Source organism: Bufo bufo, chromosome 9, assembly GCF_905171765.1.
Source record: "Bufo bufo chromosome 9, aBufBuf1.1, whole genome shotgun sequence".
Lineage (NCBI taxonomy): Eukaryota > Metazoa > Chordata > Amphibia > Anura > Bufonidae > Bufo > Bufo bufo.
In genome coordinates, this window is record NC_053397.1 from 90964285 (window position 1) to 90988198 (window position 23914).

At 45.8% G+C, this 23914-nt stretch overlaps 1 protein-coding gene across 3 annotated transcripts in view; it reads left to right on the top strand.

Annotated features, from left to right (window-relative positions):
* LOC120979391 (coagulation factor XIII B chain-like) overlaps positions 1–23914 on the top strand; it is a 165189-nt gene that overhangs the window by 78764 nt on the left and 62511 nt on the right. The window lies entirely within an intron of this gene.

Genomic DNA, 23914 nt, shown 5'->3' on the forward strand with positions numbered 1-23914 from the left:
TTTTTTTTTTATGTGACACCCACAAACTTGGATAGGTCATGAGTATCTGATCGGTGGGGGTCCGGCACCCAGGACCCCTGACGATCAGCTGTTTTGAGAATCAGCAGTGCTGCAACACGCCACACTTTTGAGATCGTGCTTTCACACATACTTGCTAATTTCTGTTGATCTATCGCATAAAATCCCAATAAAATACATTTAAAGCTACTTTCACACTGGCGTTTCTGGGTCCGCTTTTGAGATCCGTTTCAGGTCTCTCACAAGCGGCCCAAAACCGATCAGTTTAGCCCCAATGCATTCTGAATGGATGAGGATCCGTTCAGAATGCATCAGTTTGGTTCCGTTCAGCCTCCATTCCGCTCTGGAGGCGGACACCAAAACGCTGCTTGCAGCGTTCTGGTGTCTGCCTGGCGATGCGGAGCCAAATGGATCCGTCCTGACTTACAATGTAAGTCAATGGGGACGGATCCGTTTACATTGACACAATATGGTGCAATTGTAAACGGATCCGTCCCCCATTGACTTTCAATGTAAGTCAGGATGGATCCATTTGACTTACACTTAGACTTTTTTTTGACAGAGTAATGCAGACGGATCTGTTCTGAACGGATACAAGCGTTTGCATTATAGGTGCGGATCCGTCTGTGCAGCTACCAGACGGATCCGCACCTACCGCAGGTGTGAAAGTAGCCTAAGTTAGTGGGTGTCCAGTGTCCTGAAACACACTGCTAGACATTGTAATTGTGTTTCATGGAAATGTCCTAACTGTAATGCAAAGTAATTTCACCATTGCAATATTTAAGGCTGTAAATTTCCCTTAACAGGGTGATATAATCCATGGTAATCAATACCTGTGGACACACTAGTCACCACTAGATGGTGCTGGTACGTTCCCCTATAAAAGGATATTGAGGAGAGAGGGAGAGTAGTGAGGAGTCAGTTAGTGAAGGAAGTGAGTCCAGTCAGAGAGAACGCTCCATGTAGCTAGTACTTTAGTCCCGCTTGGCATTAGCCAGGCAGAGACAGGTTGGTTAAGGGATCATCAGAAGCTACCCAGCATAGACCAGTGTAGACTGAGGTATGGAGCAAGTCTAGTGGAGATAGCAGCAGCTTTTAGCTTATGGACTCCACAGCACCTAGTGACTGGGAGAAGCCTCAAGTATCTGGACACACCACTACAACTAAGCGCAAAGTTGTGTTTGCTCTATGGACTGTGTGGAACCATTTCTATTAGCAACCAATACAAAGAATGGAGCAGAAGTCGCATGCCTGCCACTAGGGAGAACTGTCCTGTAGGTTGTAGAAAGGAAGAAAGACGTAGAGAACAAGATGATATTATATCCAGTACCTGGCTGTTGGGAAGTGGACCTGTTACCTAATAAGCACAGATAAAGGACTCATTGATACAGGAAAGAGAAGAATATGAGCGTCCTCAGAACATTGAAGCCTGTTAGTACCTCAACTGAGCCTTTCACCTGGAATTACAGCACAAGTAAGAAAAGAAGTGTACCTGAATACCTCCATGATAACCAAACCTGTAACTGTCACCTCAAGGCATCAAATTATCAGTAAACATTCTGATTATTTATTGAACTGGACTCTTCATCACTTTTTTCACCTTTGCACCCAAAGGTGCTGGCGTCATGATAGACAGGGACGCTGCCTCTAGCACCTTAAACATCAGCATCCAGGGCACCTCAACAGGCAGGAGAACCCCTATAGCCCAGACAGGGCCGTCTTTAACGGAGGGCAAAAGGGGTAGCTGCCCCAGGCCCAGTTGTTCCTGGGGGGCCCAAGGCAGCTGCCTCTTGAGCCCCGCTGGCCACTTGTGATGTGGGGGGCGGCGGCAGGGCACAGGGAGATGAGCGCTTGCATTGTGGAAGCGCTCATCTCCATAGTCATCTGTATCGCCGTCCTCGGGACAGCGATACAGATGGAAGTGCTGCGGCGGGGCAGGGGAGGCAGAGGAGTCTCCCTTCCCCATTCCTCTGATAGGCTGCAGGCACTAGGCCTGCAGCCTATCAGAGACCAGTGCAGGCGGATCGTGCCGCCTGAGCCATACAGCGCGGGACACAGGCCGGAAGAGACCTGCATCACACCGCTTCCAGCCTGATGGAGGTAAGTATAAGTGTTTATTTTTTTTTATATGGTACTACTACTGGCACATGATTGGGGGGCATCTATGGGGGCACTTGTTACTGGCACATGATTAGGGGGCATCTATGGGGCACTCGTTGCTGGCACATGATTGGGGGCATCTATGGGGGCACTTGTTATTGACATATGATTGGGGGCATCTATGGGGCACCTGTTACTGGCACATGATTGGGGACATCTATGGGGGCACTTGTTACTGGCACATGTTTGGGGGGCATCTATGGGGGCACTTGTTATTGGCACATGATTGGGGGTATCTATGGGGCACTTGTTACTGGCACATGATTTGGGGCATCTATGGGGGTACTTGTTACTGGCACATGATTGGGGGCATCTATGGGGGTACTTGTTACTGGCACATGATTGGTGGGCATCTATGGGGGTACTTGTTACTGGCACATGATTAGTGGGCATCTATGGGGGCACTTGTTACTGGCACATGATTGGGGGCATCTATGGGGGCACTTGTTACTGGCATATTATTGGGGGCACTGTGGGGCATCTATGGGGGCGCTTCTTACTGGCACATTATTGGTGGCACTTTTTACTGGCACATTATTGGGTGGCACTATGGGGGCATCTATGGGGGAACTTCTTAATGGCACATTATTGGGGGCACTATGGGGGCCTCTATTGAGGCCACAAAGATGGGGTATTTTATAAGGGGGGAGAGGAACACTATGGGGGCTTCTACTGAGACCACAAAGAAGGGGTATTTTATATGGGGGCTCTGTATAGGGGTATTTTATACTGGGGCACATTATGGTGGGTACTATGGGGAAGGGGAGAGAGGAGTACTATACGCTCATCTATGGGGGGCACTAAGAAAGGGTATTTTATACTTTCAAATTATGGGGGACACTGAGGGCATCTACTGGGGCACTATATATGGGGCATTTTATACTGGTACATTATGGGGGGCACTAGGAATAAACGGGGAGAGGAGCACCATGGGGCATTTACTGGGGACACTATATTAGGGGCATTTTCTACTGGCACATTATTGGAGCACTATGGGGATATTAGCTCAACTGGGGCATTAAAAGGGGGTATTTTTTGCACTGGCACATTATAAGGAGAATTAATACTACTGGGGGGCATTATGATGGGCTTTATTACTACTGGGGGGCATTATGATGGGCTTTATTACTACTGGGAGTCTAGGGGGAACATGATTACTAGTATGGGCACTATGGGAGCATTATTACTTCTGGGGCACAGTGGGGACATGTTGGGGGCACTGTAGGAGCACTATTACTACCATGTGTGCTCTAGCAGAGAATTACTCCTATTGGTGGGACTTTTGGGAGCACTATTACTGTGGGGGCACCTTAACACAGTATCAGCTTACCACAATTATTTTTGGGGGACGTTATGTTTACACTATTAGTGTCAGGGGCACTATTTGCTGGGCGCAGTTATTTTAGGGCACTGTGTGCCAATAATTGTTGAAGGGCACTATCTGCATGGTACTACTATTATCAGGAGGTTTATCTGTTTCTGCAGTATAGTATTGGGGAGCACAGCAGCACAGTATTGGAGGTGGCAGGATGATTTGTCCAGAAGATGGGAGGATGATGGAAAAGTAGTAAACTAAGATTTTGTTTGTCAAACTGCAGAGAAGAGAAAAAGCTGAAAAAATAGTGGTCTGGTCTGAAGGTCTGAAAGGAGAAGATGAGGAAAGAGAACATCTACATCAAAGAGACGTCACTGGATGTAAGAGGTATGTGGCGCTGCATTACCCTGTATGTAGGGGTGGATGGAGGGGTTAGTAGTACAGTACGATCTGCACATTTTAAAAGAAAAATAGTAATCTGCAAAATACTATATATTTGTGTCAGAAGTTGTGCTTTTTTTTTAATTTTTAGAATAATGATACAGCTATTTTATTTGATACTTTTGTGCTGATTCTTTTTTTTCCTCTATATTAAGGGACACTATAGTCACCAGAACCACAACAGCTAAACGTAGTAGTTCTGGTGTCTATAGCATGTCTCTGCAAGCTTTTTAATGTAAACTCTGCTTTTTCAGAAAAAAATGCAGTATTTACATTACTGCCAAGAAACACCTCTAGTGGCCACTCATCATTATTAACCCCTTCCGACCTATGACGTACTACTACGTCATGGGAACCACTGCGTTCCTGCAATTTGATGTAATAGTACGTCATAGTGATCGCGCGGGCACCGGAGCGGTGCGCGCACGATCACTGCAGTGGCTCGGCAGTCTGTGGTAGCCGGGCCCCTGCTGTATCCGCCGGCATCGCTGTAAAAGCCGATGCGGGCGGATTAACCCCTTCTATGCCGCAGTCCGCAACATAGAAGAGTTTTGTGTCGGGTGAGTAATCGCATCGAGTCCCCGCGCTGCTGTGGCGGGAACCCGATGCGACACAAGGCAGCCCGATGCCGTGCAGAGGCTGCCCAATGCCTTGCACGGCATCGGGAACTGCCTTCTACGGGAGCCGAGGAGATCCAGCCTCAGGCTGGGTCTCCAAGGCAACCTGTTAGTGTATGACTCAGTGTCATGCACTAACAGGCAATGTAATACAATACAGATGTATTGTAATGCATTGCAGAGGGGATCAGACCCCCAAAAGTGAACATCAGAAATAAAGTAAAGAAAAAAAAGTAAAAAGAAGTGTTTTTAATACAATTAATAAAGTAATAAAATTTATAAAGTCAAAAAGAAAAAAAAAACACCCCTTTCCCCTTTTTTATAATAAAAAACAGAAAACAAAAACAAAACCCACACATATTAGGTATGACTGCGTCCGTAATGACCGGCTCTATAAATATATCACATGATCCACCCTGTTTGATAAACACCATAATAAAAATAAAATAAAAACGGTGTAAAAAAAGCCATTTTTGTCACCTTACATCACAAAAAGTGCAACACCAAGCGATCAAAAAGGCTTATGTCCTACAAGATGGTATCAGTAAAACCGTCACCTCATCACGCAAAAAATGAGCCCCTACCTAAGACAATCGCCCAAAAAATAAAAAAAAATGCATTGCCTATAGCACAGACCTGTCACTTACCAGTAGGAGGAGCGCCCGGCCGGTCACAGACATCGCAGCTCGCAGGTAAGTATAATGCTTCTAAAAATTGCTAAGTAACCATGGCAACTAGGACTGCAGTAGCATCCTGGTTGCCATGGTTACCGATCGGTGCCCCAGCGATTAAACTGGGACTCCGATCGGAACTCTCCACTGCCACCAATGATGGGGGAACGTGATTTTAACTAGGGGGGGGATATGTGAGGCCGCACTGGCCACCAATGATGGGGGATTCGGACGTGATTTTAACTAGGGGGGGGGAGATGTGAGGCTGCACTGGCCACCATGATGGGGATTCGGAACATGATTTTAACTAGGGGGGGAAAGATGTGAGGCCGCACTGGCCACCAATGATGGGGGATTTGGAACGTGATTTTAACTGGGGAAGGGGGGGGAGAGGGGAGGCCGCACTGGCCACCAATGAATATAATATTGGGGAGGGAGGGGGTCTGCCCCCTCCTGCCTGGCAGCACCTGATCTCTTACAGAGGGCTATGATACGCACAATTAACCCTTTAGGTGCGGTACCTGAGGGGTTAATTGTGCGGATCACAGCCCCCTGTAAAAGATCGGGTGCTGCCAGGCAGCAGAGGGCAGTCATGTACACAGTTCTCAGTATATTCTAACTTGAAGCGTCCCCATCACTATGGGAACGCCTCTGTGTTAGAATATACTGTCGGATATGAGTTTTCACGAAGTGAAAACTCATATCTGAAAAAGCTTTTATGCAGACGGATCTGTGAAAGTTGCCAACGGCCACGGATCACGGACGCGGATGCTAATCTTGTCTGCATCCGTGTTTTTTCACGGACCCATTGACTTGAATGGGTCCGTGAACCGTTGTCCGTCCAAAAAATAGGACAGGTCATATTTTTTTGACGAACAGGAAACACGGATCACGGCCGCGGATGAACAACGGTGCATTTTCCGAGTTTTCAACGGACCCATTGAAAGTCAATGGGTCCACAGAAAATCACGGAAAACGGAACAACGGCCACGGATGCACACAACGGTCGTGTGCATGAGGCCTAAGGCTGAGGTTTCCTCAGTTCTGTGTCAGCTCTCCTGGTGTGTGTTGTCTTGTCCTGCTCCTTGTTTGTACTCACTCTCCCATGCTGCTGACCCATGGGATCCGTGTCTGTCTGTGCTCTGTGGGTTTCCTACTTGTTCATTGATGTCCTGTTTCCTGTGTTTCTGTTATCTGTTCTGCCAGTTATGTTTTAGTTACCTTGTGTGTATTCATGTCTCTGTTCAGCAAGCCCTTGCTGCACCTTTCTTTGCAGCAGAGTGCCATGGGTAAGGCCATGCAGTTTACTACTGGTGGAGCAAGTCCTTCTCTGCTCATTGTCACTCCTGTTTGCTTGCTATGTATTCCTGCTTGTGTTATTAGTTGTATTTGCCTGTCTATGTTATGTTTGCCTATGTGCCATCGCTACCTTCTGCTACCTGTTGTCCATTCGTTCTTGCTGTCACTGTCTAGTTCACGCTCTGGAGTGGACCCTGGCAACTTTCTGCTGCAAAGTCTAACCCTACCATCTGGGGTCCTAGTGAATACCAGGAGTTGCTTAGTCACGCCCCTCTGGAGTATTACTAGACAGTGGCACAGTGGGGGTTTTCTCCCACTGTGCTGACGGTACATAGAGCTCATGTTTTGTCTGTGCTGCCTTCCCTGGTGTTTGTTTGTGCAATAAACTCTTACGTGTCTGTACCTGATTTCCATTTGTTTATTGCTTGACGACGCGGAGGTCTCTCGCTGGATCTCCAACTCGTGACAAAAACTTAAATAAATAAGAAAAAGTAGACCTATTAGGTATTGCCACGTGCGTAACGATCTGCTCTATAAAAAAGTTACATGACCTAATCCCTCAGGTAGATGCTGTGAAAATAAAACAGTGCCAAAACATCCATTTTTTTGGTTACCTTGCCTCACAAAAAACGTAATATAGAGCAATTAAAAATTATATGTACCCCGAAATAGTACCAATAAAACTGACACGTTATCCCGTAGTTTCCAAAATGTGGTCACTTTTTTGAGTTTCTACTGTAGGGGTGCATCAGGGGGGCTTCAAATGGGACATGGCATCTAAAAACCCGTTCAGCTAAATTTGCCTTCCAAAGACTATATGGCGTTCCTTTCCTTCTGCGCAATTTCGTGTGCCCGTACAGCAGTGTACGATCACATGTGGGGTGTTTCTGTAAACCGCAGAATCAGGGTAATAAATATTGAGTTTTATTTGGCTGTTAACCCTTGCTTTGCTACTGTACAAAATGGATTAAAATGTAAAATCTGCCAAAAAAGTGAAATTCTGAAATTAATCTCCATTTTCCATTAATTCTTGTGGAACACCTCAAGGGTTAACAAAGTTAGTAAAATCAGTTTTGTATACCTTGAGGGGTGTAGTTTCTAAAATGGGGTCATTTTTGGGTGGTTTCTATTATGCAAGTCTCACAAAGTGACTTCATACCTGAACTGGTCCTTAAAAAGTGGGTTTTGGAAATTTTCCGAAAAATTTCAAGATTTGCTTCCAAACTTCTAAGCCTTCTAACGTCCCCAAAAAATAAAATGTAATTTTCAAAATGATCCGAACATGAAGTAGACATATGGGGAATGTAAAGTAATTACTATTTTTGGAGGTATTACTATCTATTATAAAAGTAGAGAAATAGAAATTTGTGAATTTGCTAATTTTTCCAAATTTTTGGTAAATTTTGATTTTTTTTTTACATTTCAGGACTGTTAGGCCTCATGCACACAACCGTTGTGTGCGTCCGTGGTTCAGTTTTTCCGGGTTTTTTTTTTCCGCGGACCCATTGACTTTCAATGGGTCCGTGGAAAAATCTGAAAATGCACAGTTTGGCAGCCGCATCCGTGATCCGTGTTTCCTGGCCGTGAAAAAAATATGACCTGTCCTATTTTTTTCACGGTCAACGGTTCGCGGACCCATTCAAGTCAATGGGTCCATGAAAAATCATGGATGCACGCAAGATTGTCATCCGCGTCCGTGATCCGTGTCTGTTTTTTCCTATCATTTCAATGGCAAACTTGACTTAGAATTTTTTTTCATTTTTCATGTCCTTGGATCCTCCAAAAATCAAGGAAGACCCACGGAAGAAAAAACGGACACGGATCACGGAACAACGGAAACCGTTTTTGCGGACCGCAAAAAAAAAACGGTCGTGTGCATGAGGCCTTAAAGGGAATCTGGTACCACATACCTTGTAGACTGATGACATATCGTGGTTGGTCAACCTCTATGACCAACCACCCATTCTAAGAAGGAAAAGGCACCAGGACTAGTTAGGGTCAAGCTTTGAAGAGGATGCAATGCCAAATGAAAGATGCAGCCCCTTTATAGTTAAGATCATAGAGACTCCCACTAATCACAAAGTGATGACATACTTTAGTGCTATGGCATCACTTTATGAGACGGAAATAAGCCTTTAATTGACAAAAAGATGTCATAGAATATTAGTGTCAAGGATATGATGAAATTCAGCCTCCTCCTTGAGTAACAGGGAAGACGAATATATCTTTGTCAGTAGTCTATACAGGCTCTGACTGGACAACTGAGAAGCTAGTGTATCCCCTGTGGGCCCCCGAACCAACAAGTGAGCCTTCCTGTTTAAAAGCTCTCTGCCAGTAAACTTCATCCCCGAGCATCACATAGGCAGTAGTAAGGTTAGCACAGCGGGACCTGTCTCCTGTCTCCGTGATTCTCACCTCCTGAACATGAGACCATGTCTGCCATAAAGTGCTGCTCAGGGACCCTGTTATAGGCAGACCAATACAGGAAAAAACACTTCAGTTTAGTCCCCATTCATTGTCAATTGGAACAAAACGTAACTGAACAGAACGAAATGCTCCAAAATGCACTCCGCTCCGTTCTCATCACTTCCATGAAGGAGAGTATGGATTTTATTTCCCCAATTTTTATTTAATAAAGTAAACCACTTTTGGATGAGCTGGACTTTACCATCAGCTATTTCTCCTGGATGCAGATGGTTTTGCTGGATCCAGCAAAAATGCTAGTGTGAAAGTAGCCTAAGTAAATAGGAGGGCTGATTCATTGGAGGAGAGACCGGTAGTTCATTGTTAAAGGGTTAATGTTCTAATGAACTGTGGCTCACTGCTAAAGTTATCAAATGGTTCATTGCTAAAGTTGTCTAAATGTTTATTGTGATGCTAACTAAGCACTTACAAATGAAAGTGGCTTATCTATACACTATGCATTTAAAAAAAAGATATATATGGGAAGGAAATAGTTAACTGGCAGTCCTTAGTGATAGCTGCCAGGTGGTGGGCTGGCCCCACTTTCCCCTGCTAGACAGTACTTGGCAAGTAGGCCAAGAGGGAAGATGTGTTTGAGAGTTCCTGATAAGTAGAGATGTCGCGAACATAAAATTTTCCGTTCGCGAACGGCGAACGCGAATTTTCGCAAATGTTCGCGAACGGGCGAACCGCCATTGACTTCAATGGGCAGGCAAATTTTAAAACCCACAGGGACTCTTTCTGGCCACAATAGTGATGGAAAAGTTGTTTCAAGGGGACTAACACCTGGACTGTGGCATGCCGGAGGGGGATCCATGGCAAAACTCCCATGGAAAATTACTTAGTTGACGCAGAGTCGGGTTTTAATCCATAAAGGACATAAATCACCTAACATTCCTAAATTGATTGGAATAACGTGCTTTAAAACATCAGGTATGATGTTGTATCGATCAGGTAGTGTAAGGGTTACGCCCGCTTCACAGTGACAGACCAAACTCCCTGTTTAACGCACCGCAAACAACCGCAAACAGTCCATTTGCACAACCGCAAACTCCCCATTTGCACAAGGTTGGATACCAAGCTAGCCATGTCCTGTTCCTTGTCCTCACACCCAGCCACGTACAACACCAAGGGTCCCCGAAAGGTGACAACAAGTCCCTGTGGGACGCCTGCTGTGTTTGGTCTTCCACTTCCTCAAAGCCACCTTCCTCCTCTGACTCCTCTTCTTCAGACTCCTCTCTCTGCGTTGCCTCTCTCTGCGTTATTATAAGGTGTGTTAAGTAGTACTATTCCTATCAGTTTAATTCCTGTTACGTCCCCTATCAGGGGACATGTATGGAATAGATTTTAGGAACCGGGAGATGGAAAAAGATGCTTGGTTGGTCCTCTTACTTCCAATTTGGGGCACTGCGCGTGCGCCGTGCAATGTACTGTGCCACCAGATATGAGTGGTGTGTTAAGTAGTACTATTCCTATCAGTTTAATCCCTGTTACATCCCCTATCAGGGGACGTGTATATGGAATTGATTTTAGGAACCGGGAGATGGAAAAAGATGCTTGGTCGGTCCTCCTACTTCATATTTGGGGCACTGCGCGTGCAATCTAATGTGCCACCAGATATGAGTTGTGTGTTAAGTAGTACTATTCTTATCAGTTTAATCCCTGTTACGTCCCCTATCAGGGGACGTGTATATGGAATTGATTTTAGGAACCGGGAGATGGAAAAAGATGCTTGGTCGGTCCTCCTACTTCAAATTTGGGGCACTGCGCGTGCAATCTAATGTGCCACCAGATATGAGTGGTGTGTTAAGTAGTACTATTCTTATCAGTTTAATCCCTGTTACGTCCCCTACCAGGGGACTTGTATATGGAATTGATTTTAGGAACCGGGAGATGGAAAAAGATGCTTGGTTGGTCCTCTTACTTCCAATTTGGGGCACTGCGCGTGCGCCGTGCAATGTACTGTGCCACCAGATATGAGTGGTGTGTTAAGTAGTACTATTCCTATCAGTTTAATCCCTGTTACGTCCCCTATCAGGGGACGTGTATATGAATTGATTTTAGGAACCGGGAGAATGAAAAAGATGCTTGGTCGGTCCTCCTACTTCAAATTTGGGGCACTGCGCGTGCAATCTAATGTGCCACCAGATATGAGTGGTGTGTTAAGTAGTACAATTCTTATCAGTTTAATCCCTGTTACGTCCCCTACCAGGGGACTTGTATATGGAATTGATTTTAGGAACCGGGAGATGGAAAAAGATGCTTGGTCGGTCCTCCTACTTCAAATTTGGGGCACTGCGCGTGCAATCTAATGTGCCACCAGATATGAGTTGTGTGTTAAGTAGTACTATTCTTATCAGTTAATCCCTGTTACGTCCCTATCAGGGGACGTGTATATGGAATTGATTTTAGGAACCGGGAGATGGAAAAAGATGCTTGGTCGGTCCTCCTACTTCAATTTGGGGCACTGCGCGTGCAATCTAATGTGCCACCAGATATGAGTGGTGTGTTAAGTAGTACTATTCTTATCAGTTTAATCCCTGTAACGTCCCCTATCAGGGGACGCGTATGGAATAGATTTTAGACAACCGCAAAGAGTTGTCAATAGTTGACACACTCATGACATAAATTTTATACCTCTATGCGTCAATCTTGGTGTAGTTATGACTGTGCTCGTGCGCACGTTTGGGAGATTGCAGGCTATGGGGGGTTTTCAAAGCTTATGGTCGTGCTGAGGTAGTTCAGTGACAGTTAAGTGACCCAGAAAACAATGATTCTGCAGTGTGGGCCCATTGTTGGCCTAGTAGGCTTTAAAGGGTTTCTATCACTTCGTTTGACATATTTAGCTGTCAGACACTAGCGACCCGCTAGTGTCTGCTCTAACAAACCATCCTAATATAATAGGTTTTGGGGCAGCCGTTTCGCCATATCTATATGCTAATGACCCTCTAGGTGCTATGGGGGCGTCATTAGCACCTAGAGGCTCCGTCTACCTTCATAAACTGCCGCCGCCCAGCGCGTCCCTCCAGCCCGCCCATCTCCTGCTGAATGCGATCCTCCCCGTGCGCGTCTCTGTTCGGCGCATGCGCAGTGAATGTCTGACCGCTTCCCTGCACAGACATCTCCACTGCGCCTGTTCCTCGGAGCACTATGATGTCATCGGCGCAGGCGGAGCCCCCATAGCACCTAGGAGGCTCATTAGCATATAGATATAAGTTGTTTTTTTAGCGAAACGGCTGCCCCAAAACCTATTATATTAGGATGGTTTGTTAGAGCAGACACTAGCGGATCGCTAGTGTCTGACAGCTAAATATGTCAAACGAAGTGATAGAAAACCCTTTAATGATCACCTTAGATGATCACAAAGAAAATTAATGGTTTTTTCTATGCAAAATTATCCAGCCGATCGCTTTTGGTCTGTTCACAATGAAGCAAACGACCTATCATCTGGGTGTGCCAACATTGCCAATGCCACACACTCACACTTCATTGTAATACGCAACCCCTTCACCACAACAAGGTAAGGTACGATCAGGAAGGGGAATTGACACATGTATGTGCCTTTTTTTTGTTTGGTTTTTGAAGCCACAGTGCAGCACCAGAGGCCAGAAAAATTAGGCATGTACACATGCCTGAAAAATTAGGTATTGTTGCAGGCAGAAAGTGCCCTAAAACATTGTGGCTTGAACCCTAGTTGGTGGCGGATAAGTCACGCAAGTCATCCGGCATTCAGATATAAAATACAGCAGCGTGTGGACCATTTTTAGCCCAAGGCAGCTCATCTCATCAGGCCTTTTTTAGTCGAATGTATCGCCCACTGTCAGTCCCTTCGGGATCCATACCTCATTCATCTTAATAAAGGTGAGGTAATCTAGACTTTTTTGACCTAGGCGACTTCTCTTCTCAGTGACAATTCCTCCTGCTGCACTGAAGGTCCTTTCTGACAGGACACTTGAAGCGGGGCAGGCCAGAAGTTCTATCACAAATTGGGATAGCTCAGGCCACAGGTCAAGCCTGCACACCCAGTAGTCAAGGGGTTCATCGCTCCTCAGAGTGTCGATATCTGCAGTTAAGGCGAGGTAGTCTGCTATCTGTCGGTCAAGTCGTTCTCTGAGGGTGGACCCCGAAGGGCTGTGGCGATGCGTAGGACTTAAAAAGCTCTGCATGTCCTCCATCAACATCACGTCTATAAAGCGTCCTGTCCTTGCCGTCGTGGTCGTGGTAGGAGGATTACTTTTACCTCTTCCCCTGTTAGATTCCCGTTGTGCTGTGACATCACCCTTATACGCTGTGTAAAGCATACTTTTTAATTTATTTTGGAACTGCTGCATCCTTTCCGACTTGCGGTAATTCGGTAACATTTCAGGCACTTTCTGCTTATGCCGGGGGTCTAGTAGCGTGGCCACCCAGTACAGGTCGTTCTCCTTCAGCCTTTTTATACGAGGGTCCCTCAACAGGCACGACAGCATGAAAGACCCCATTTTCACAAGGTTGGATGCCGAGCTACTCATGTCACGTTCCTCGTCCTCAGTGATCTCACTGAAAGTCTGTTCTTCTCCCCAGCCACGTACAACACCACGGGTACCAGATAGGTGACAACGAGCACCCTGGGATGCCTGTTGTGGTTGGTCTTCCTCCTCCTCCTCAAAGCCACATTCCTCCTCTGACTCCTCTTCCTCACAATCCTCTTCCAGCGTTGCTGCAGGTCCAGCAAGCGATGCTGATAAGGCTGTTTCTGGTGGTGATGGTGACCACAACTCTTCCTCTTCCTCTTCACGCTCATCTACGGCCTGATCCAGCACTCTTCGCAGGGCACGCTCCAGGAAGAAAACAAATGGGATGATGTCACTGATGGTGCCTTCGGTGCAACTGACTAGGTTTGTCACCTCCTCAAAAGGACGCATGAGCCTACAGGCAATGCGCATGAGCGTCCAGTAACGTGGCAAAAAAATTCCCAGCTCCGCAGAGGCTGTCCTAGCACCCCGGTCATACAAATACTCGACGGCTTTTTCTTGTTGGAGCAGGCGGTCGAACATTAGGAGTGTTGAATTCCAGGGCTTTCGCAAATCAAGCGCCTCACTGGCATATTGTTTCGCCGCTGGATATCTGAAAAGTGCGCCATGGCCGTGTAGGAACACCTGAAATGGCCACACACCTTCCTGGCCTGCTTGAGGACGTCCTGTCAGCCTGGGTACTTATGCACAAAGTGTTGTACGATCAGATTACACACATGTGCCATGCACGGCCACATGTGTCAACTTGCCCAAATTCAATGCCGCCAACAAATTGCTTCCGTTGTCACACACCACTTGCCGATCTCTCAGTTGGTGCGGAGTCAGCCACTGATCCACCCTGTGCGTTCAGGGCGGACTGGAGTGCTGGTCGGTGTGACTCTCTGCTTCTCAAGCAAGTCAACCCCAAGACGGCGTCGACTTGTTCGTATCCGGGATGTGGAATAGCCCCTGGGGAGCTGGGGGGTGTCGTTGATGTGGAGCAAGACGCAGCAGCAGAAGAGGACTCAGCCGAGGAGGTTATGGAAGAGGGATGGAGTAGGAGAAGTAGAGGAGGGTGGCAGCATGCCTGCCAGCAAGTCGTGGCGGTGTCACCAACTCCTTGCAGAGCCACGCATTCCATGCTTGGCAGCCGTTAGCAGGTTTACCCAATGCGCAGTGTAGGTGATATACCTGCCCTGACCGTTGCTTTGCAGACCAGGTATCAGTGGTCAGATGGACCCTTGCCCCAACACTGTGTGCCAGACATGCCATTACTTTCTTTTGCACATTCGAGTACAGGTTGGGGATTGCCTTTTGTGCAAAGAAATTTCGGCCGGGTACCTTCCACTGCGGTGTCCCAATAGCTACAAATTTTTGAACGCCTCAGACTCCACCAGCTTGTATGGTAAAAGCTGGCGGGCTAAGAGTTCAGACAAACCAGCTGTCAGACGCCGGGCAAGGGGGTGACTTTGTGACATGGCTTCTTACGCTCAAACATGTCCTTGACAGACACCTGACTGTAGGCAGATGAGCAGGAACCTGCTCAAGGCGAGAGACGGAGTGGCGGATGGTTGAGAGGGGGCAAGGAGGACAGTAGTGGTTGACGTGGTTGAAGATGCTGGACCAGGAGGAGGATGGCGGCTTTGAGTTTGTGTACTGCTTGTACTCATGTGTTGATCCCATCAGGGCCGATCCTACACGGGGTGCAGTGGGTGCCCCGCACCCCAGCGCTGTCACCCGAAAGGCGCCGAGCGAGCCGCCGGGACTTTTTTTTTTTTGACTTTTTTTTTATTTTATTTTATAATGCCCGCAGTGGCGTAGCTATAGGGGTCGCAGCGGTCGCAATTGCGACCGGGCCCCTGAGTCAGGGGGGCCCACAGGGCCCCCTCAAGCCAGGAGAACGCAGCCGCAGCTGAATAACTAAGATACGATTTACAGGGGGCGGAGCAGAGGCCGAGAGGAGAGGCCCTGTGTGACGCGCACTGTGCAGGGCAGCTGGGCAGGCGAAGTGAGGAGGAGGGGCCGGGGGAGCGGCTTCAATTGAGGTGCGACGCAGGACTTAGTCACGTACCTCACTGTGACCTCCTGCGTCGGATCTCGCGAGATGACGCGGCGCGGGAAGGCACAGTGAGTGAGGCATGATGACCGCCTGTACCAGGATGCCACAAGCTGTGAAGGAGAGAGAGGTAAGTATTAATTATTATTTTTTTTTTATGTACCCTACGTTCTACCCTTATTGCAGAGGCACTGGGGGCACGAGAGGAGGACCACTGACAGTACTCAGTCAGTGGACATCATAGTATTAATAAGAGTGGAGACTGGAGAGACTACCATTATATTAATAATAAAGAGGGGGCTATTATATTAACAACGAGGGGGACATTATATTATTAATAAAGAGGGGGTCATTACATTAATAATAAAGAGGGGGCCACTACATTAATAACAAAGAGGGGGCCATTATATTAATAAAGAGGGGGCCACTACATTAATAACAAAGAGGGGGTCATTATATTAATAAAGAGGGGGCCATTATATTAATAACAAAGAGGGGGCCAATACATTATTATTAATATAATGGCCCCCTATTTATTATTAATATAATGTCCCCCTCTTTATTATTAATATAATGGCCCCCTCTTTATTATTAATGTAATGCCCCCTCTTTATTATTAATGTAATGCCCCCTCTTTATTATTAATGTAATGGCCTCCTCTTTATTATTAATATAATGGCCCCCTCTTTATTATTAATGTAATGCCCCCTCTTTATTATTAATGTAATGCCCCCTCTTTATTATTAATGTAATGGCCCCCTCTTTATTATTAATGTAATGGCCCCCTCTTTGTTATTAATGTAATGGCCCCCTCTTTATTATTAATGTAATGGCCCCCTCTTTGTTATTAATGTAATGGCCCCCTCTTTATTATTAATGTAATGGCCCCCTCTTTATTATTAATGTAATGGCCCCCTCTTTGTTATTAAAGAGGGGCCATTATATTAATAATAAAGTGGGGGCCATTACATTAATGATGAAGAGGGGGCCATTATAATATACAGGGGGAATAATATTATGAGGAATGGGGGACTACCTGTCTGGCTCTAGCACAGTATTGGGGGGCAGCAGGATGAGTTGTTGAGACCCCAGGAAGGAGAGGATGAGAGTAAAGTGAGGAACCTAAAAAATAATCTGTGAAACTCTGCAGAGACGAGAAGCGGCTGAAAGAAGGTGTCATGGCGGTCTTATCTCTGGATGAAGACGTTGAGAAAAGTGTACATCACAGGAGACGTCACTGGATGTAACAGGTATGGTGCGGCATTCTCCTGTAATAATATTACCCATGCACATATCTGTTTCTCGGTAGGGTAAGGGTATATAGAATTTGACCCACACTGCCGCATCCGGCCCCAGACTTCAGGTAACACTGTGTTCTGAATTCTGGGGCCTAACTAAGGGGTATCAGGGGACATTATTATACAGGGGTAATATAACTTATATTACCCCTGTATAGTGTACCCTGATACCCCTTAGTTATATTACCCCCTGTATAATTTACCTGATACCCCTCAGTTATATTACCCCTGTATAATGTCCCCCATAACAGTGTGTGTTATCCACAGGTCCCCCATAACAATGTGTCATCCACAGATCTCCCATAACAATGTGTCATCCACAGATCCCCCAAATTATTTTAAAAACCTGCTGTTTCTCTAGATGACCTTATGTTTATGGTAGTGGTAATAGAGTCTCAATGGTCTATAAAAGCAGCTACACTATTTTTACAGACCTTTGAGACTCTATTAACACTACTATTAACTATTAACATAAGGTCATCTAGACTAGAAAAAGCAGGTTTTTAAAATTCTTATTTTTCCCATTTAGGTGTTAGAGCAATCTAATTAAAGTTATGTTTTAACACCTAAAGAGAAAGAAAAAATAAATAAAAACCTACGGTTTCTCTAGATGACCTTATGTTGATAGTAGTGTTAATAGAGCTTCAATGCTTTGTAAAAATAGTGTAGCTGCTTTTATAGACCCTTGAGACTCTATTACCACTACATTGTAAAGGGGAGGAGTTAGTAAGATAACCACGCCCATGTGGGGGCGCCAGAAATATTTCTGCACCCAGGCGCCTGTGACCCTAGGATCGGCCCTGGATCCCATAGGCGTTTGTGATGTGCGATCATGTGCCTTCGCAAAGCAGTTGTACCTAGGTGGGTGTTGGACTTCCCACGACTCAGTTTCTTTTGGCACAGGTTGCAAATGGCATCGCTGTTGACAGAGGCAGACACACAAAAAAAAATGCCACACTGCTGAGCTCTGCAATGATGGCATTCTGGTGGTGGCAACAGCATGCGTTGATTGGCGTGCTGTCTGGCTGACCCCGGGTGCCGATGCATGCTGTCTGACTGTGCCACTAGCTCCTTACGATGACCTCCCCCTAATTCCAACTCGTCTCCTCCTCCTCTCTGTCTTCCCATCAGAACTTTCAACCTGTTCTTCTTCAATTCGAGCGGGCACCCACGTGAGATCCACGGACACATCGTCATCATCAACCGCTTCACTTGTATCTGACAACTTAGCAAAGGAAGCAGCAGTGGGTACAACATCATCATCATCATCACACCGTACGTGTGTAATGCTGCCTGACTGAGACATATCCCTGTTATCTACATCCTCTGGCAATAATGGTTGCGCATCACTCATTTCTTCCAACTGAAGTGTAAATAACTCCTCTGACAGATCAAGTGAAGCGGCTGTGGTGCTAATGTTGGTGGTGGCGGCAGGCGGGCGAGTGGTAACTTGAGAGGTGCCCGAAGCTGAGCTGGAGGAGGATGGTGCGTCAAGGTTCCGAGCGGAAGCTGTAGAAGATTGGGTGTCCTGTGTTAGCCAGTCAACTATGTCCTCAGAACTTTTCGAGTTCAGGGTACGTGGCCTCTGAACACTGGGCATTATTCTAGGGCCAAAAGGAATCACAGCACCACGACCACGACGGCCCCTGTGGGGTGGCCTGCCTCTGCCTGTCATTGTTTTTAGATTCGTTAAGTTGTACTATGCGTGCAAGCTACTGTGACACACGATATGAGTTGCGTTGGTGACACTATGCACTTGCAGCTGGGCCTTAAACACACAAACACGTGTGTGCAACTGACTGCTATTTATTCACAGTCAAAATTGTTGTTTTTATTTAAATGGAATCGAATGTGACATCAGATATGAGTTGCGCTGAAGTGACACTATGGACTTGCAGTTGGGCCTTAAACACACAAACACGTGTGTGCAACTGACTGCTATTTATTCACAGTCAAAATAGTTGTTTTTATTTAAATGAAATAGAATGTGACACCAGATATGAGTTGCACTAAAGTGACACTATGGACTTGCAGCTGGGCCTTAAACACACAAACACGTGTGTGCAACTGACTGCTATTTATTCACAGTCAAAATTGTTGTTTTTCTTTAAATGGAATCGAATGTGACACCAGATATGAGTTGCGCTGAAGTGACACTATGGACTTGCAGTTGGGCCTTAAACACACAAACACGTGTGTGCAACTGACTGCTATTTATTCACAGTCAAAATAGTTGTTTTTATTTAAATGAGATAGAATGTGACACCAGATATGAGTTGCGCTGAAGTGACACTATGGACTTGCAGCTGGGCCTTAAACACACAAACACGTGTGTGCAACTGACTGCTATTTATTCACAGTCAAAATTGTTTTTATTTAACCGCCTCCGGACCGCCTAACGCAGGATCGCGTTCCGGAGGCGGCAGCCCTGCGCACAGTCACGCATCTACGCGTCATCTCGCGAGACACGAGATTTTCTGTGAACGCGTGCACACAGGCACGCGCGTTCACAGGATCGGAAGGTAAGCGAGTGGATCTCCAGCCTGCCAGCTTGCGATTTTTTTTAACCCCTAACAGGTATATTAGACGCTGTTTTGATAACAGCGTCTAATATACCTGCTATCTGGTCCTCTGGTGGTCCCTTTTGTTTGGATCGACCACCAGAGGACACAAGTAGCTCAGTAAAGTAGCACCAAACACCACTACACTACACTACACCCCCCCTGTCACTTATTAACCCCTTATGAACCCCTGATCACCCCATATAGACTCCCTGATCACCCCCCTGTCATTGATCACCCCCCTGTCATTGATCACCCCCCTGTAAGGCTCCATTCAGATGTCCGTATGATTTTTACGGATCCACTGATACATGGATCGGATCCGCAAAACGCATACGGACGTCTGAATGGAGCCTTACAGGGGGGTGATCAATGACGGGGGTGATCACCCCATATAGACTCCCTGATCACCCCTCTGTCATTGATCACCCCCCTGTCTTTGATCACCCCCCTTTAAGGCTCCATTCAGATGTCCGTATGATTTTTACGGATCCACTGATACATGGATCGGATCCGCAAAACGCATACGGACGTCTGAATGGAGCCTTACAGGGGGGTGATCAATGACGGGGGTGATCACCCCATATAGACTCCCTGATCACCCCCCTGTCATTGATCACCCCCTTGTAAGGCTCCATTCAGACGTCCGTATGATTTTTACGGATCGACTGATACATGGATCGGATCCGCAAAACACATACGGACATCTGAATGGAGCCTTATAGGGGGGTGATCAATGACATGGGGGTGATCACCCCATATAGACTCCCTGATCACCCCCCTGTCATTGATCACCCCCTGTCATTGATCACCCCCCTGTAAGGCTGCATTCAGATGTCTGTATGATTTTTACGGATCCACTGATACATGGATCGGATCCGCAAAACACATACGGACATCTGAATGGAGCCTTACAGGGGGGTGATCACCCCATATAGACTCCCTGATCACCCCCCTGTCATTGATCACCCCCCTGTCATTGATCACCCCCCTGTAAGGCTGCATTCAGATGTCCGTATGATTTTTACGGATCCACTGATACATGGATCGGATCCGCAAAACACATACGGACATCTGAATGGAGCCTTATAGGGGGGTAATCAATGACAGGGGGGTGATCACCCCATATAGACTCCCTGATCACCCCCCTGTCATTGATCACCCCCCTGTAAGGCTGCATTCAGATGTCCGTATGATTTTTACGGATCCACTGATACATGGATCGGATCCGCAAAACACATACGGACGTCTGAATGGAGCCTTACAGGGGGTGATCAATGACAGGGGGGTGATCACCCCATATAGACTCCCTGATCACCCCCCTGTCATTGATCACCCCCCTGTCATTGATCACCCCCCTGTCATTGATCACCCCCCTGTAAGGCTCCATTCAGACATTTTTTTGGCCCAAGTTAGTGGAAATTATTATTTTTTTTCTTACAAAGTCTCATATTCCACTAACTAAAAATAAAATCTCACATGAACTCACCATACCCCTCACGGAATCCAAATGTGTAAAAAAATGTTGACATTTATATTCCAGACTTCTTCTCACGCTTTAGGGCCCCTAGAATGCCAGTGCAGTATAAATACCCCACATGTGACCCCATTTCGGAAAGAAGACACCCCAAGGTATTCTGTGAGGAGCATATTGAGTCCATGAAAGATTGAAATTTTTGTCCCAAGTTAGCGGAAAGGGAGACTTCTCACGCATTCGGCCCTAAAATGCCAGGGCAGTATAACTACCCCACAAGTGACCTCATTTTGGAAAGAAAACACCCCAAGGTATTTCGTGATGGGCATAGTGAGTTCATGGAAGTTTTTATTTTTTGTCACAAGTTAGTGGAATATGAGACTTTGTAAGGAAAAAAATAAATTAAAAAAAATCATCATTTTCCGCTAACTTGTGGCAAAAAAAAATAAAAATTTATGAACTCGCCATGCCCCTCATTCAATACCTTGGGGTGTCTTCTTTCCAAAATGGGGTCACATGTGTGGTATTTATACTGCCCTGGCATTCTAGGGTCCCTAAAGCGTGAGAAGAAGTCTGGGATCCAAATGTCTAAAAATGCCCTCATAAAAGGAATGTGGGCCCCTTTGCGCATCTAGGCTACAAAAAAGTGTCACACATCTGGTATCGCCGTACTCAGGAGAAGTTGGGCAATGTGTTTTGGGGTGTCATTTTACATATACCCATGCTGGGTGAGATAAATATCTTGGTCAAATGCCAACTTTGTATAAAAAATGGGAAAAGTTGTCTTTTGCCGAGATATTTCTCTCACCCAGCATGAGTATATGTAAAAAAACAAAACAAAACACATTGCCCAACTTCTCCTGAATACGGCGATACCACATGTGTGACACTTTTTTGCAGCCTAGGTGGGCAAAGGGGCCCACATTCCAAAGAGCACCTTTCGGATTTCACAGGTCATTTACCTACTTACCGCATAGTGAGTTCATGGAAGTTTTTATTTTTTGTCACAAGTTAGTGGAATATGAGACTTTGTAAGAAAAAAATAAATAAAAAATCATCATTTTCCGCTAACTTGTGACAAAAAATCAAAAATTCTAGGAACTCACCATGCCCCTCACGGAATACCTTGGGTGTCTTCTTTCCAAAATGGGGTCACTTGTGGGGTAGTTATACTGCCCTGGGATTCTAGGGGCCCAAATGTGTGGTAAGTAGTTTGAAATCAAAATCTGTAAAAAATGGCCGGTGAAATCCGAAAGGTGCTCTTTGGAATGGGGGCCCCTTTGCCCACCTAGGCTGCAAAAAAGTGTCACACATGTGGTATCTCCCTACTCAGGAGAAGTTGGGCAATGTGTTTTGGGGTGTCATTTTACATATACCCATGCTGGGTGAGATAAATATCTTGGTCAAATGCCAACTTTGTATAAAAAAATGGGAAAAGTTGTCTTTTGCCAAGATATTTCTCTCACCCAGCATGGGTATATGTAAAATGACACCCCAAAACACATTGCCCAACTTCTCCTGAGTACGGAGATACCACATGTGTGACACTTTTTTGCAGCCTAGGTGGGCAAAGGGGCCCCATATTCCAAAGAGCACCTTTCGGATTTCACCGGCCATTTTTTAGAGATTTTGATTTCAAACTACTTACCACACATTAGGGCCCCTAGAATGCCAGGGCAGTATAACTACCCCACAAGTGACCCCATTTTGGAAAGAAGACACCCCAAGGTATTCGCTGATGGGCATAGTGAGTTCATAGAAGTTTCTATTTTTTGTCACAAGTTAGTGGAATATGAGACTTTGTAAGAAAAAAAAAATAATAATAATTTTCCGCTAACTTGTGACAAAAAATAAAAAGTTCTATGAACTCACTATGCCCATCAGCGAATACCTTAGGGTGTCTACTTTCCGAAATGGGGTCATTTGTGGGGTGTTTGTACTGTCTGGCCATTGTAGAACCTCAGGAAACATGACAGGTGCTCAGAAAGTCAGAGCTGCTTCAAAAAGCGGAAATTCACATTTTTGTACCATAGTTTGCAAACGCTATAACTTTTACCCAAACCATTTTTTTTTTTACCCAAACATTTTTTTTTTATCAAAGACATGTAGAACAATAAATTTAGAGAAAAATTTATATATGGATGTCGTTTTTTTTTGCAAAATTTTACAACTGAAAGTGAAAAATGACATTTTTTTGCTAAAAAATCGTTAAATTTCGATTAATAACAAAAAAAGTAAAAATGTCAGCAGCAATGAAATACCACCAAATGAAAGCTCTATTAGTGAGAAGAAAAGGAGGTAAAATTCATTTGGGTGGTAAGTTGCATGACCGAGCAATAAACGGTTAAATTAGTGTAGGTCAGAAGTGTAAAAAGTGGCCTGGTCATTAAGGGTGTTTAAGCTAGGGGGGCTGAGGTGGTTAAATGGAATCGAATGTGACACCAGATATGAGTTGCGCTGGTGACACTGTGCACTTGCAGGGCATTAAACACACGCGCGTGCCGGCAACTGACTGCTATTATATTACAGTCCAAAAAGTTTTTTATTTTTTTTAAATGCAAGCTACTGTGACACCAGATATGAGTGGTGGCACTGGGCAAGTGGGCACAGTATACGCTGTGAGCCTGACACACACGCTGGCAGGAAACTGCAATTAGATTACACAGGAAAAAAAAAAAAAGCAGACTGATGTTCTAGCCCTAAAAAGCAGAGATCAGATGAGTCTTTCAGGACTGTAGTGGACACTGAATACACTGGCCTAGCTATCGATTTCCCTATTAAATCAGCAGCAGCTACACTGTCCCTCCTCTCACTAAGAATGCAGCTTCCGAATGAATCTAAAATGTATGCTGTCCAGGAGGTGGGAGGGTCTGGGAGGGAGGGTCTGCTGCTGATTGGCTGGAATGTGTCTGCTGACTGTGAGGTACAGGGTCAAAGTTTACACAATGATGACGAATAGGGGGCAGACCGAACATCGCATATGTTCGCCCGCCGCGGCAAACGCGAACAAGCTATGTTCGCCGGGAACTATTCGCCGGCGAATAGTTC